This window comes from Rousettus aegyptiacus, unplaced genomic scaffold (assembly GCF_014176215.1).
Source record: "Rousettus aegyptiacus isolate mRouAeg1 unplaced genomic scaffold, mRouAeg1.p scaffold_m13_p_2, whole genome shotgun sequence".
NCBI lineage: Eukaryota > Metazoa > Chordata > Mammalia > Chiroptera > Pteropodidae > Rousettus > Rousettus aegyptiacus.
This window is the reverse complement of record NW_023416295.1, coordinates 151,772,852-151,784,865: the sequence shown is the minus strand read 5'-3', so window position 1 is coordinate 151,784,865 and position 12,014 is coordinate 151,772,852. Positions and strand designations below refer to the sequence as shown.

The window sequence follows — 12,014 nt, the reverse complement described above, 5'->3', positions numbered from 1 at the left end:
GAACTAGTATTTTTATTTTCTTATGGCTTATCTTTTTAAATAAATGCAGATCCATAAATCTGATTTTTTCTCGCCTCTGTACATTTACATTCACCTTTATTTCAAAATGGAGAAGCCAAAAATGAAGGATGTGAGAAAACTGTTAACCTGGCCAGACTAATAATCAGTGATTAAAGTTACAGCCAGAGAAGAACAAAGCTTAATGCCCCCTACCCTCTTCCTCCTCGTCCTGCCTTTAACATTCCACGTCTGGCACTGAGAGGAAGGGTAACATGGTTAGTGACTTCCAACCAGCACTATTCACAGCCCTCACCGGTCAATCAGGGTCTGCTTATCCAGCCCCACTTATTAATAGTTATCCTGCATTTACAGTGTAACAGAGGAGTGAAATGAGGCTTCCTCTCCAAAACAAGAAATGGGGCACCCTCAATAAAGACTAAGTGGAACAGAGGATGTTCGCAGAACCAAGGGCCACTTGCCCTATTTCACAGCCACACCTGTTTCAAGGCTGTCAGGAAAGCAACTCCCTAATTTGTCTAACTTTTGACATCACACCTGTCGGTGTTGAGCGAGCTCAGAAACCGGGTAAATACAGCTCTCCTCTTAATTCAACACTAGTTTCCACCCCTTGTGTGCACTCTGTACAAATCCCCTCATGTTCCAACTTCTTTTGACCTGTGGCTCAGGGACCCTCTGCTAGTCATGTAACAGTTTAACAGTGATAAGGTCTCGCTGTTCACCTTAAAATGCTAGGACTGCATGATGTTTAGAGTTAACAGGTGCCTTGTCAATCACCTTGCCCAGTGGTACTCAACTATGAGCCAACATTAGAACCCCCTGGAGAATTTTTTGAAAATGACCACTGCCTGTGTCACTCCCTGAGAGATTTTATTTTAACTGCTCGGGGCCGGACCTGGGAGTGAACATTGTTGTTTTCTTTGTTGTTGTTGTTGCTGCTGTTGTTGTTTAGGTTTTTCGTATTTATTTTTGTCGAAGCTCTGCAGGTGATTCTGTTATTGAACTAGGGGGGAAAGCACTGCTTTACCCTGTCTCACTGTTTCCGAAACGGGAAAATCAAGGCCCAGAGTCAATGGCTTGTACACGCTCACAAAGGAAAGTTAAGTAACAAACTGAAACAAAAGAAGCTTCTGACTCCCAAAATGACCAAGTCCTCCATTACTATCTAGGTAGCTACTGCATAACTGGAAGAACTTAACATTTTAAAAGACACGTTACATATCAAGGGAGGACCCTGGGCTCTGACAATATGTGGATGAGCAAACGCCTACCACTCACTGAGGAGAGATATGAGTTTCCAAGAGGACTAGTGGGGCAGGGCAGTGGGGGGCGGGGGGCGGGGGAGGAGCGCACTGACAAGAGAGTCAGTGGGCATCGCTCTGACATATGTATGTAGCTTTAGACCATATGGCCAACCTTAGAACAATGTTCACAGCTTTAAAATGGTGGTTGTGGAGGATGACAGATAACCTTCAAAGTGCCTGTCAGCATTAACATCCTTATTATCCCATGTCTCTCTCTCGCTTACTCACATACACACACACGACACATGCATTACTGTACCTCGATTGCACACACACATTTAATGCATTTAAGATTATTTTTGACTACTGTATTTGGCAGGTAAGTCACTGCACAAACATACCCATATGTACACAAGTCTAATGTGTGTGGGCGCATGTGGTGTGTGTGTATTTGGATACGCAGAATACACTGTTCTCAAATCCAAAGACACCAGCTACAGTGGTAGCTGAGTGACCAGACTAAGACCCCCAGAAGGCAGGAGCATTGCCTCAGAACATCTCCGCATTTTCAGAGTACAGTTAATTAGCTTGGGAAAAAGGATTAATGACATCACCTAAGATTCAGGTTTCTCCTAAGATTCTTTTCCTCCCCTCCTCTAACGATGTGGTGCTTTCAGTCAGCCATTGTTTTTAAGTCCTACCTTTCAACAAAAACAAGATCCGATTTCCTAAGAAATTCTAACCAGCTGAAGCCCTGAGAGGGTCTATATAAAGATTAATGAGGAATTTTAACTTGAAATTTCTTTCTAAGAAAATTCACAGTCTGAGTGAAGCAATGAGCAAAGGCACAGAGGATGGCATGTGTAGAGCACAGTTTGGCTTTTATGAGTCGAATGAGTTAATTAGTCGAAACCTTAATTGTCCTAATCTAGGAAGCTCTGTACTGCAGATGTTCCCCTCCCTATAAAGCTAGTCTCCAAGCAGGGTGAAAGCCTGTGGCTTCTCTCTCCTTCCAGGGTTTCCGCTCCCTCGGGTCTGGCCTTGCTTCTCCTCCTCTCCCCTCTCCAACCTGATTCTCAAGTCACCTTGGAATGAATGTCCTTCAAGTCAGCCAGTGGTGGCATTTGCTCACCCACATTCCTTAATACCCAGGACACTCTATTTGTAGTAGACCTTTAAAAAGTCTTCAGGCTGAGCTCAAGTTCCTTTTGCTAATTAAATGAACATAAACTACAATATGCAGAGAAATGGTAAAACTGGGGGTAAAAGGGAAGAAGGCTGGGGAACTGAAAAAGATGCAAATAAAATTTAGAGGAACATGCATTTCAAATCCCTCTTCCTTTAGGCCCCAATGCTACAGTTTCATCAAGTAGTGGCTCAAGGTGTCTCCCTGTCATCTCTATACCTGGGCATGGGCATCCCAATGAAGAATACTCTTAAAACATCAGGCCATCTAAAAAGGCTACCAAAAACCATTCTGTGAATTCCCTGGGAATAACTGAGCCCCTCCTCTTCCATCACTCCCCTTTGCCATTAAAGAAAGCAGCTAGTGTCTGAGTGGCATGGCAACTCTCTACCTCACTGCTCTGGAAACACATGAGGCTAAGCTGGTCCTTCATTCCGAGTAGCTTGGCCTGGGCTAGGATCCAGCTCTCTCCTTGGCTACAAACCAACTAGCAGCTGTCCCTTTCTTTATAATGGCCATCAACAAAGTCAGTTGCAATCCAGTGGTCTAAAATGAAAATTGTATCATTTGCTCATTCTAGAGGCGAGCCTAATACACAAGACACTGCAGAAGCACTAAAGCAGAAATCAGGGCCTCTTCCCTCTCTTTTTAAGAAGAATCTGACTTTATTCTCCCCTTCATCATTTAGAATCAAAGATTCCTAATAAATGAACCAGCACACTCCTGTGTTGCTCAGAAGTTAAGGGAAGCAGGGAAGAACAGGAGGCTTGCCCATTTACACCAGCAAGCTGCTCCATCTGCTCTCCATCCTCCTAAAATGACCACTCTTTCCTTCTACAAAACTCCTACTTATTCTTAAAGACATAATTTAACTGTCAACCATCCATGAAGCCCACCTTGTTCCCCCAGGCTTCTCCCCTTTATAAATCTTACCTAAATATATGATGATCTCCTTACATGTCTCCTCCATTAAATCATGAGCTACTGAAAAGTACAGACCAGGGCTAATTCTTTTTCATAACACTGTGTTTGACAAATGTTGGTTCTTAACAAGCATTTGTTGAATAACTGAGCAGAACAAAAAGCATAAAAATAAAGTTAAAAGAAGAAATAGTGTGAAAGAAAAGAGAGTAAGAGACGTTAATAAATAGATAAACCTTGAAGCAAGAGAACATAAAAAGAAAGAGATGAATCAGTTATGAAAAGGACCAGAATAATAATGAACAGAGAATGAAAGGGAAAGAAGCAAAGAGTGTATGGTGGAAGAGTGACCGTAGAGAGGAGATGAGGGAACTTAAATATACAGGTTCCTTTCTGACTTTTCTTTTTTTTACTTTTAAGAACAAAGCAGAAATACTAGAAGTCCAAAACATAGAATAAATGTGTATAACTGCCAGTGTTAATCATGATATAGAATTAGGTTCAGGAATAATGTACACCCATGATGCCTGGTCCAGCAGCTTTGGCATCACTTGGGAGATTACAAATGCAGAATCTTGGATACCATCTCAGACCACCTGAATCAGAATGTACAGTTTAACAAGGTTCCCAGGTGATCCCTACAAACAATCAAGTGTGAGAAGTGCTGATGTAGACACCTGAAGTCCGCAGACCATCTCCACATCTCAGCGCAGTTAATGGTGTGGTGCAGAGAGCAAGGGCACTAAGAAGCTTTACAACCTTATGCAAAAACTCCATGTCCCTGCATCTCAGCTCCTTCATCTATTAAACGAGAAGGTCAGAGGAGATACTTTCCAAAGTGTCACAGAGCTCTGATATTCTTGATCTCATCCAGCATCAGACCATTCCTCTACCCACGAGAACAAACAACAAATAGCATCATCCACTAATTAAATATTTCACTTCCTCTCCCCCATTCATTCATTTAATTTTTTTTCAACTATCTATTATGTGCCAGTCACTATGCTAAATACAAATGATTCCAAGAAGAAAAAACATCCCTCCCTGCCCTTGAGGAGCTCACAAACTTCTTAAAGAAAGAAATAGGGTATAGAAACAAAACTAGGATAAGGTGTACCAATAACCACAAATAGGCATTGGTGATCACAGAAGGCAGAGCAGTAACTCTGCTTGGGGCAGTCACGAAGGATGTCAACAAGGCCTCAATATATGTGCTATGTCCCTTCTCCACCGACCTCAGCTGAAAGCACTAGAAAGTGAAAAGATGAAAATAAGGTGGTAGGAGAGCGATAAACAACCAAGCAAGGGTTCCTGAGCACACCTCTCTGGGTTCAAGGAACCTCAAGAACTCATCCACGCAATGGATCTCGTGTAATGGCCACAGATATACCATTAACAGCCACGAGCGAATCTGGGAAACCCACCTCCTCTGAGTTATGCCTGCTCTTTTATCCTGACTACATTCTGTTCTATCTTCTGCATCCTTCTGAAAGATATCAATTCAACCATTAATCTACTCTCCCTGGAGACTTCTTGTGGTTGCAAAGAAGGGATGCACTTTAATAAATGTGAACAATTCATTAGACCAGTAACTCTTTTGATCTATAATTATTTATAGAGAGAGATACTAGTATCCAATTGTGTAATCAGTAGCAGAGACTGAAAATGTAGTTTACCGAAAGGACGAAATTTCTAGAATTCTTAGGGAGGGTGTAGAGTGGCTATGAAGAAAAGCAGCTTATTCACTCTTGACCCCAACGAGGTATAGGAGATGAGTTGTTCTGTCAGCCCCAGGCTTTGTTGTTAAGGAGAGAAGATTATCATTCAGAACAATAGTTTTCCAACCTTGAGAATAGCGAGTCCCACCCTGGCTTTCATCCCGACCCTGGCTTCTCTAGGCTGATTTTTTTTTTTTTCCCTACAGTTTCTTCACAAACATGTCCTTTCTCCTACATTTCATAGTCTGTAAATATTAACTAAATTTTTGCTTTAACCTGTTAGTAGTAGTGGACATGTCACCTTCATTTTCATACTCTTGAACAAGAAAATAGGGGGGAGGGGGGGAAACCCTGCATCCTGAGCTCATAATATTCATGGGGCCAATGGGCAAATGTTTAACAAGGTAACAGTTATATGGTCAAGGGCTGGATCAGCTCCATCCTCTTCTTCCCCATCAAGAACTGCTCATCCCAGTCCATGCGTCCACCTCCCAGGTGCCCATCCACCGCCCCTCCACACACGAGGTTGGGTGCGTGTACACAAAGGTCAAGCTTGTGAAGAAGATAGATGGTCGAGGTTCTGAAGCCATCTCTCTGAGAGTGAAGCAGGAACATAAAATCAAAGTATCTGCTGTTCACCCCTTCACCAGAGGAAGTCGCTCTTCTCACTCAGCTTAAGAGAAAGGCATTGGGGTGCAAAGTAGTGACTAAAGAAATTTTTTTTTCTTCCTTCTCCTTTTCTGTCATTTTGCCTCCTTACTTATTCTCTTTGCCTGCATCTACCCTTGCCATAATCACACACATACAGTGGCAAAGAAAGACTCTTCAGGCAGATAAGCTTCCTAAGGATGGAACCAATGGAGAGAAGAAAAGAGTGAAACTTAAATACACAGGTTCCTTTCGGATTTCTCTTCTTTTATTTTTAAGAGCTCTGCTCCTCTCTTTGCATTTAAACATCTATCTCTCAGATACCATATCATTCTGTGCTCACAGATGGTCATCTTTGCTATACCTGAAGACAGGGGCGAAGATAACCATGCTGTTCTGTTTCCCTTGAATTTACCAATCTAACATCCTTAACCGTGCTTTCCTGGGAAGTCTATATTTCCCATTAATTTTTTTCTTAATTATACACCATGAAGGCTCCTCGATTGAAATTAAATTTGCCTTCCTCCCACCAGCAGCCACATTTCTTTCCCATGTAACCCACACTCTGGGGGGGCGGGTGGCAGAAGGAGAGACGACAAAATAGAACCCAGTCAGTTCTTTGTGCTATGAGGGGAAAAAAGAGAGAACAATGGCCCTGAGACAGCCCAGAACACCACTGAGTCACAGCCCCAGGAAACCTGTTCAGGAGGATAGGGACACCTGCATCCTCCCCAGAGTATCTAAACCGGCTCTGGATGGGGGAAAGCCACGGACCCCCCGCGGTGGTTCCTCCGAGAATCCCAAGAAGCCCTTTCCAGTTGCAATTCCATTCTTTTCTCTTTGTAGCTTTCCCACTCCTTCATCCTCCTCTTCCTCAGCACCCTCTCCTTCTAACCACTTGCCCTTTGCCTGGTCTTAGGGCCAACTAACGATGGCCCGGAGTCCGGCTTACTCCCATTAGCAATCAAGGCGAATCCACTGCAACCCCGTCACCAACGAACATGGAGAAGGGCCTACTAGGTGTACAGCAGCACTGTCATAGGCACCAAGAATGCAAAAGAGGGCATGCGCCCTTTGATATCCACCTCGCCTCCCTCATCTGTACCTATGAAATCATCACACGTGGAGCCGCCTTTCTCACCCATACCTCTGTTCTATTTTGAAGTAAAATTAAGAGTTAATCCTCCCACTTGGAGGAGTAGTAGCAGATGGGGAACCAGCTCAGGTGTCTCTAAGGTGAGCACACATCAGATAACCTCAGCTATTTGTGGAGATGGTGAGAACATGGTTCAAAATCTGATGACTTTGATGACACCATGGTCACAGATTAGTGGTTAAGCAATAAACGCTCAAAGAATGAAACCTAGGCGAGGGGAGTAGGGAATCTGGAACATATCCACCCTTTTTGGACAATGAAAAACTATCCTGCACTATGCTGTTGAGTGACAAAGACCTTCCGCTACTTCCCCCACATCCCTTTAGTATTTCAGATTATTTCAAAGTATTGTTATAAAAAATTGCCGGGGGGGGGGGGAGGAGATTTGGAAGAGAATACTTTAAGAAAGATTATGATGCTAATGATTCTGCTGCATTACTTTGAAGATCTTTATCTCAAATTGATTCCTGCATCTGGCCACCTTCAGAGTTTGGGGCTATATGGTCAGTGGACCAAGGAGAGGAGCAGCCAGCTCCCCATCGCGGCCCTCCAGCTTGTGGATATTCTGATTTGCTCAGGAGTTGTCTTGGATTGCATGAGTGACTAGCTGAAGAGTCATTAGCTAAACCTTTTCCATTTCTCCTGCTATTTCTCTTTTCATTAGGCAGCATGAAAATACTGCCAAACCACACTTCACATATCATATAAGAACTGATGAGGAAAAAAAATTAAAATATTCATTCTATTTTTTGAGGGTACAAGACTAACACATGCAAACGGCACATCTCTTTGTTTAACACAAAGACTCACGTGTCGAATTCTGCACCCCTTCCACATGCACAGCATTTCAGAACTCTGCAAGATAGCCATTTTGCAAGAGTGTGGAAGTAACAGTTTGCTTGGAGGATGTGTGGGTATAAATAGATGTGTAGACAGAAGGAGAAATTTACAGCTCAAAAATAATAGCACATGAAGAAAATACAAATTAAAAGCAGGATATTGACAGAATTCCTTCTTTCCAAGCTTCAGATTTAAGTCCCCTTAACCTGCAGCATCCTTCAATTCCAGGTGTTCTTAGACCAGCCGGAGTCCCCACCTAGACCTGTCCCTCTGCAGTAGGCCTCCCAGGATCTCTGGGCCCAGTGTCAACCCCTTAGACAGCCAGTGGACTTGAGGGCAGTAACCACAGTAATCTCAATCATTATTTTCATTTTGTAAAGGGCATCGAAAGGATGCCTAAGAGGGTAGAGACAGGAGATAGAGAGGCATGGAAGTGGCAAAGGGGAAAGCCAGACTGGAAAAAAAAAAAAAAAAGATTTCTAGAATCCCATAAAAATCAGACCTTTAGCTTTAGGTGAATAAAATGATATTTAACTCAAAAATCACACAGGTCTCCCAGTCATGTCTGCATGCCTGTACCCCTTTATGCCATCCAACATCCTCTGTTCCTACAGACATCTACCCCCACTGCTTCCAAAAAAACCCAAAACCTGTTTGATGAGAAAGGAAAAGAAATAACATGGGAAATTTACCCCTTTGTAATAAGCCTTTTCCCCCAAACAGAAATATTTTAATATCATGTTACCTTTTCTTCCAAAAAAAAAAAAAAAATCCACTTGAGGGACTTGAAGAGAGAAAACAAGGAATCCCTTACCCCAAGTGAGAAGAAAATACAATAGAATATGCCTTACCTTGGTTTGTAGAAGCCAAACCTCTAGACGCACGGATTAAGGGAGTGAGCATGTTGGGGATGTCCAGTCTCCTCTTCTCGCTTGCATATCCACATAAGAAAGATGAAGGGTAAATGGAAGGAAGATAACTTAAAATCCAATTTAGCGTGAATTTTGTTTTAATCTTGTGCCTTGAAGAGATGCAAATTCAAAGAAAAAAAAAGACTGAATTCAAAGGTAAGTCAGGGTACGGAGAGCAGCTCACAATGCAGAATCCAGAGTAATTATTCCCTTTGCATGTGAGGTTAGTGGCTGGACTATTTTTTTTTTTTAATAATTCTTCTATCAATTACAGTTTTTGATTTTGTGAGCTTTAGTGGAGGCTCTGTGTGGAGAAGCTTGGGGCCGGCTCTGTCCCTCCGTGGAGCATGGTCATTCCCAAAGCGTCCCCTTCCTAAGGGGGAAAAAAGAGGCGGTCAGGGTTTGATTCGAGTGGACCCCAGAGGGTGAGAAAAATGTATTCCGAAAAAGATATCAATTCGTTTTAAGGAAAAGGGGGAGGAAACCCCGCATTTCCCACCGAGTGCACACGAGAGGAATTGAAAACAGCTGGCACCGGTCTATAAATAATTCAGAAAAGGTCTGGCTATACCATTCCTGGGACAGGCACGGATGAGAGGTGGGAAAGCCAACCTGAATGGAAGCGGTGAGAGGGCGGGAGGGAGGGAGAGAAGGAGGGAAGTGGGAAGGAAGGAGGCAGCGAGGGAGAAGCGGCACCACATAGCAACACACCCTCACACAGACGCAGGAACACAATCCCCACTTAACTCGCCAGCGAGTGCGGCCCCCAGCCCCATCTGCATTGCTGCTGACATGTCTGTCTCGCTCTCTCCATCTCCTCCAGCAGCAGCGCCTCCTCCCACCCCGGGCTTGTGCTCAATGGGTTCTGATTGTGCACGGGGTGCACACTGGGCATTTCTTGGAAGGGGCACACTGACACGCGCACACACACGCCCCCGCCGCGCACGCGCCCCCGCGCACACTCACCCCCGCGCACACTCACGCCGCCGCCGCGCTGATGTGCAGTGCACGGGGCTTCACCTGCAACGTGGTGAAGGATGGTCGACTGGACGGATGGTCGCGGCGCGTGGCTCCGGCCCGGGACACCGATGTCCAGACTCTGCTAGGTGAGGGGATTAACCCTCCCCCCCCCCAAAAAAAAAAGACCAGAGAGCGCGCCCTACCTTTTCACCCTAAAAAGAAACCTTTTTTTTTTTTTTTTTAAAGCCACGTCCAAATTAGCAGATGCCGGGTTCTGCTGGATTCAACAGCTTTACCTAATATCAGGTTGGTTAATGGTCCCACTTCTTCGACCCTTTATCTTCCTGACACCCCAAACCCAAAAATTGAGACACGAGACTCTAAAGTGAATATTTACGTACCGCTTCGAGCGCCTCAGCGATTGCAGTCTCGGCAGAGGGGTGGCCGGTGGCCGGGGATTGAGGGTTTTCCTTGCCTGCAAAGCAGGATTAATAATCCATCTCGAGGGTTTTGAAGTTCACGACTCTTCTTTGCAAAGCAGAAGAAAATGCATTCGGGCGCCAGCACTTCTGGATTGTGGCGATCAAAAATCACCCTAACGAGCACTTTCGATAGAGCAAAGCCCTGAGATTTCCTAGAGGTGAAGAAACCGAAGGAAGTGGTTTTTGAAAGGGGGTGAGGGACCTTCCTTTCTCCCCCCAAAAACGGAGGGGGGGTGTGGAGAGGCAGGAGCCGAGATCCCAGTTGGTGATGATGGGAACCGGGGGAGGGGAAGCGGGCGGGGGCAGGCTGTGCAAGTCAAGCGCGCACGGCAGCGGGAGAGGAAGAGGAGGAGGGAGGAGGGGAGAGTAAGAAAAATGGGTATTAATCACCGGGGACGGTGGGGAGGGCGCGAGCACAGGTTGCCTGGTCTGAATTTGGGTCTCACACTCAAAAACGTGCCCCCCCCACACACACACACACACCCTACCTCTCACACTCTGGCCCTGGTGGGAGAAACCCACAAAGCCAGAGATTTCTGCTCCCAGGGTGTGTGTGTGCGTGCGTGTCCTCGTTCTCCACACCCCCCGCCCCGCCCCACCCCCAAGCCCCTTCACCCCCTCACTCCTATTGCTAAGACTCTGGCGGAGGCAGCTTCCCACGTCATGTGCTGGGGAAAGTGGGGTGGGAAGGGGGAAAAGGCTTAACCCGAGGCCGTGGCGCCTCCTGCTGACCGCAGTGGGGAACAGCAATGAGGAAGTCCTGCAAAGGGGAGGGGGAACTCATACAGTGCCCCCGGTGGGCCGCCGCTGGGCTGCGGAAAGCGTCTCAAAGGCACTGCCGCAGTTTAAAATTTAAGACTCCTGCTTTATGTTCCATAAATCAGCCTTTGTTTCGTATGTGCATCCTGTGTGCTGGGCGCAGTTTTAAATCCGGGTTCTTGCCTTCAAGGAGCTTAAGATCTATTTTGAGCAAGTGAATTTAATGCCTAAAACAATGAGAAACAAAGCGAGTGTAATTAAAGGCTGCATTGCATAGTACAGATTATATGTGCGCTTTGCTGACTGCTAGTGAAGATCTGAGGCTTAGAAATTTTTTTCTATCAACAATTACTTTATTTTTTTCCTATTTTTTAAATTTTTTTGTTTATCGGGGTAACATTGGTTAGTACAAGTATATAATTTTCAGGTGTACATTATAATTTGACATCTGTATAGTCTATTGTTTATCACCCGAAGGCCGGTTTCCTTCAGCTACCATCTATTTGATCCCTTTTACCCACTTCACCCTCCCCCTATCCCCTTATATACCCCTTTTCCCCAGTCTACCTCCTGCACCTTTCTCCTCCCCCACCCCACTCGTAACTACTACTCTATAGTCCTCTGGTAACCACTAGTCTATAGTACATGTCCATGAGTCTCTGTTTGTCCTGTTTATTTGTTGCTTTTAGTTTTCTATCCCACATATGAGTGATATCATGTGATTTTCAGCTTTTTCTGTCTGGCTTATTTAGCTTAGCATGATTATCTCAAGGTCTATCCATGTTGTCACAAATGGCAGTATTTCATCTCTTCTTATGACTGAATGATATCCCATTATATATATGAACCACAGCTTCTTTAGCCAATCATCTATTGTAAGACACTTCGGTTGCTTCCATGTCCTGGCCACTGTGGATAATGCTACCATGCACATCGGTGTGCAAATATCTTTTTGGATATGAGTTTTCAAGTCTTTGGGGTAAATACCCAGCAGAGGGATTACTGGATCATATGGTAGATCAATTCTTAGTTTTTTGAGGATCCTCCATACTGTTTTCCATAGTGACTGTACCAATTTGCAGTCCCACCAGCAGTGCATGAGGGTTCCTTTTTCTCCACATCCTCTCCAACATTTGCTATTACTTGTCCTGTTGATTATAGCTATTCGAAC

General features: G+C 44.7%; 1 protein-coding gene across 1 annotated transcript in view; it reads right to left on the bottom strand.

The window, feature by feature from the left end:
- GRIN2B (glutamate ionotropic receptor NMDA type subunit 2B) overlaps window positions 1-10,659 on the bottom strand; it is a 409,044-nt gene extending 398,385 nt beyond the window's left edge. The window contains exons 1-3 of the mRNA XM_036237023.1: window positions 10,573-10,659; window positions 10,004-10,236; window positions 8,583-9,015 (exon numbers count right to left, since the gene is read on the bottom strand). The gene's annotated coding sequence lies outside the window, so the exon portion shown is untranslated. The remainder of the gene's footprint in view (window positions 1-8,582; window positions 9,016-10,003; window positions 10,237-10,572) is intronic.
- Window positions 10,660-12,014: the final 1,355 nt, after the last annotated feature.